This window comes from Caloenas nicobarica, chromosome 2 (genome assembly GCF_036013445.1).
Source record: "Caloenas nicobarica isolate bCalNic1 chromosome 2, bCalNic1.hap1, whole genome shotgun sequence".
Classification (NCBI taxonomy): domain Eukaryota; kingdom Metazoa; phylum Chordata; class Aves; order Columbiformes; family Columbidae; genus Caloenas; species Caloenas nicobarica.
Window position 1 is genome coordinate 13,918,005 of NC_088246.1, and position 4,691 is coordinate 13,922,695.

Consider the following 4,691-nt stretch of genomic DNA (forward strand, 5'->3'; position numbering starts at 1 on the left):
TTAAACATAGATGGGAGGACGTGCCTTTTAGCATGTATTTCCCTTGGTTTAGGTGATACAATTGTCTGTGATTATAGCCACAGATCTGATTGACGTGACAGTACCTAAAAACCAAACAGAAGCAAATTGCTGCCCAAAGGCATCAGCAGTCAAAACATTGCTGGTAATTACTCTTGAAGTCAGAAATTCCTCCAGGAATACCTTCCTTATCAAACAAATAAAAATTTCAAGTTATCAGATGGAAGTTTGGTTTCTTTGAACTATTTTTTGTTTGTTTGTTTGACATAGACAAGGAATTTTCTGCAAGATTTCTCAATTTTCTGAGATGTTCACACTTTCTCTCCATTTCCCTGTTCCCTCTTTCCTTTCCTCTTTCTTCGTTTATGTACACAGACTTGTTCCAAGCTAACGGTAGAGTTTTGGGATATCTGACAAAGTGTTCCTGCAGGACACAAAGGAAATGCAGTTACTGGCTCTGGGTGGGCAGAAAACAGTTGTGGGCTAGTTTTCTCTTCCTCATCCAAAATACAGAACATGCAAATTCACTGTGTTAAAATTTGTGTTTCTTTGGTCAGCTTAGGGTTTAGTTTCTCTTTATATCCTTCTTAATGTGCAGAGGAATGATGTCACGGACACGTGAAACTGTAGCATATGTACACCAGAAGTATTGCATCTCCAGCCACAATCAGTATATTGGTCTATTAGTAACCATCTGATACAAAAGTGTCTGATGCAGCAACCTGATTTTTTTTTTCCTCCTTTCTGTAAAAAAGGATATGCATATTACATTTCAAGTGTAATCAAAGTCAAGATTCTGTCACATATATAATACTTGCAAGAGACCGAGTTTTTAATTTTTTCTGACCAGCATAGGCAGACATGTAACAAATGTTACCATTGAAGCCACTGCCAGTGGTCAGACCTCCATGGCCACCAGGAACCACAGTCCCAGGGAGCCTGAACCACCTGCCCTTGCTGTCATTGTCACTATCTGAAAACAAGCCTCAAGCACATGCCTAATTCACACTCCTGTTGCACACACATAATTCACACTCTTATTGCACGCACAGCAATACCACAAGGCAGTTTTAATTAAGGCGATGTAATTGCATGTTTCAATGAAGAAGGATGAATTCAAGAACTTGTGAACTTTGCGCATTTGTTTATCTCCTGTCAAGACCTCAGTGCTTTTGATCCTTGCTGGAGAGACTGCAGGATACCAGTGGAAGCAGAGATGCTGTTTAAAATCATCACTGCAGTTAGCTTTAATGAGTCAGCAGCAGCACTTCTTTAAACCTATCACACTGACCTTTCCCTGCACGCTTTTCTTTTTTTTTTTTTTTGCATTAGCAGCATTTATACTTAATAATTTGTTGGAAAAAAGGCTGCAGAGAAGGATTTTAAAGCTTTCCTTTTAATTCTAACAATTAAATAAATGTATTTAATTTTTAGAACCTGCTGACAGCATAAAACCTGTGACTATAGTGAAAAAAGACACTGTCAGGATGGCACCTTGACAGTGCATACGTATGAACCTACCCTAGTGATTTTCTTGTCATGTTTGCTTAGTTTAACAGTCCAAGCAAGGTTCTTTCCTTCATTTGTTTGCTTAGCTATTCCCAGACCTAGGAGGTCAACAAGGTGACTAATTCTTGAAGAGTACCAAAAATATAAACCAATCCAGACTATAATAGTGCCAATCATCCCAAAGCCAGAAATACTGAGGCACAGAAGACTGTTTTTTCCTTTTGATATTGAATGCATGAATGATCTGATTTCATTGTTAGGATACATGCATCCAAAATAAAATAAACTATGCATGGGCAGTAGCTGAACAGAAGAATAAAAATAAGAAAATAAAGAAAAAATATTAAAAATAAATCGTGAAAAAAAGCACAAATGAGGAAATTATGTGTCATATACAAGATGTTGATGACATTGGTACACAACAGAATTCTGACATTTTGTCTGCAGTTCCTAAACAGGCTGTAAATTCCTAATTTGTGATTCGTTCAAGCCTTTCCCGGCCTGTGAAAAATTTATGTACAGCTGCACTGAAGTACTTTGTAAATTCGTATCTTTGCCATTTGTTACTCTTACAAATTCAGAAAAAAAATATTTAATTTCAAAAGTTTTTTTAAAACAAAATATTTTTGTATTAATCAATACTAAATGTCCTTTATGTCTGTACATTCATTGATTTGGTTTGGTTTTAGAGCTGCCAGCAAACCAAAAAACCTGTTATTCACGCAGCTCTAATTATAGAAAATGCATAGACACTTAAGACAATTATTTGTGCTTAGACTTCTTCAAGGGCTTTTCTGAGGGACTGACTCTTTCTATGCCTATAATTTTATTCCAGAATATCTTTTTTTGCTACTATTTGGGTACTGTTCTAACACTATCATATATTTGTGGGAAAGAAGAAAAAAAACAGAAATTAGAATTAGTTTTGAACTGTGAATTTGATCTTGCAATAACTCGCATGCCTAGTTAGAAATGTTTGCAAAGTCATTCTGCAATTGTTCCGTTCTTACATACCATCTTGTAAGATCAAGTGAACATGAATAGTAGTGTGTAAATTCCTCCCAGTTGTGAGGTAGGAATATGTAACGTTCATAATCTGAAGGTGGGCTTGTGGACACTTGTGCTTGTGCAGATGCCCACTTAGGTATAAGTAGTATTTTTGCTCTGTATATTTATTGGCATTGATACCTGGTTTCCTTCCTTTAGCATAATTTAAATTAGGACTGGAGGGCAAGTGGAAGTCATCAGGATTTTTTCCTAGGGCAAACCAGCTTTTGAGTGGTCTTCTTGCCCAAGTGCTCTTTAATATCTATTTCTCGTTAGCAGTTTTTCATTAATACCTATTTCTCTTATTATGTGTTTACCACATAACAACATAGTCCTCTCAGTTTGGGGCCTGCCAAATTTCCAAAGACATGGAAGATCACAGGTTTTGTTTGTTCTGAAGCCTATGTGATGTTTTCTCAGCCTGCTGGCTGCCTTGATCTGGTTGTAAAACAGTGAGAGGAAAAACTCTGAAGTATAAAGTTTTCAAACGCTTGTCTCCTGGTCCCTCATGCATTTGGACTATTTGGTATGTTTTAAACTGTCCAGTTGTTTCAGTGGCTGCCCTGAGCCTTCCCTACAACCAGTGATGGTGGTGAGGATGGATGTGAGGCAGAGATGGGCTTTGATAAGCAGCTCCCAGAAGGCTGTTAAGCAGCATCCTGCCTGTAGGCTCATTTATTTTGCATCTCACTTTGTGAAGCTGCATTACCGCACCTCTTTCAAAGAACCATTTTGGAAGGACAGCAAATGGATCATCTGACAAAGTGAAGGAGCTAAGAGCTTTCAGTTCACATCAACGTAAAAGCAAAGGTTTTTGCAACGGCCTTTCACTGGGCATCCACGGTGATGTAACACACCACTTCAGAGCAGCAGCCTTTCCTCCACATCTCCACAGGGACCAAGTAGGAGGTTTTACTATCACAAAGATTTCAGTTGCATGTTTGAAAGTCTCAAACATAGGTGGTTATCTAAAGATATCCTCATTTACTCTTCACAGAAATGCTTTCCAGCAGAGAATTCCCCAGATCTGCCTCTACAAACAGGCTGCGGCACATCTTAGGTAACACTTTTCCTTCTGTGAGAGATGTGTGAGCACAAGTGAGAATATTCATAGGCTACTTTCTTAAAGATTTATAATGTAATCTTCATGAAAACATCAGCCTGCTTATTAAAGCGTAACTGTGAGAAGGAGGAGTCAAGGAAAAAACAGAGTAAGATTAAATGGCAAGCATAGAATTATGAAAAATAACATTCTTCATTCAGAAAGAAGGATTTACTGAACTTTTTTTCACAGTGGATAAAATTAAGCAACTTTCTCTGAACAGTCAATAGTTTCCATGCAGAGCATACAAGATATATGGTCTGTAGAGGGGAAGATGTTAATCCATATCTTTTCATGTGACGCATCTCACTGGTCAACAATGAGGAATTTTAAACTTGCTTGATTGCAATGAATTATGGCAGTGAAGACAATGGCAGAGTATAATCTCATTCACACTGCCCCTATTTTCACAGTGTTATTTTAAAAATTCTGTTTAATTTATCTAATTGGTCACAAACCTTATTCAAATTTGCCAAAGCAAAAGTCTGCCTTTCCCTTTGTTGCAGAGCATGAAAAAAGGAGTGTGTCAGGACTGGTCTGTGAGATTCCTCTTATATATTCACTGTTTGACTCAGGATTTCTAAAAAGTATTTTTATCCTGGTCTTTCCACATCTGTCTGAAGAGAATACCATATTTTGCAACTGCTCAAGTTTCAAATATGGAAGAACTCCATGATTTTAAGTTAACTGCAATTGATAATCTCTTTATTGAGTGATATCTTCAGGACTTCTTCCAGCCTAAAATCTGAGTTATCTAAAGGTGCTACTAAATACATCTAATGAGCGCAAGCCATCTGTGTTAAATAGATAGGTGAGAAAGGTGCCCAAAATGTGATGGAAGTGAGACCATGATGTAGGACTGGAGATACTTCCTTAAACCACACTGGAGCATGCCTGTGTATGCCATTTGCCAGAGAGCAAACCTTAAATGGCGAAAAATTATTTAGCAAAAAGAAAGATCTCCATAAATGAAGCTTTTGGTCATTTCTTCAGTCTTTAATTTACAGTAAATAAT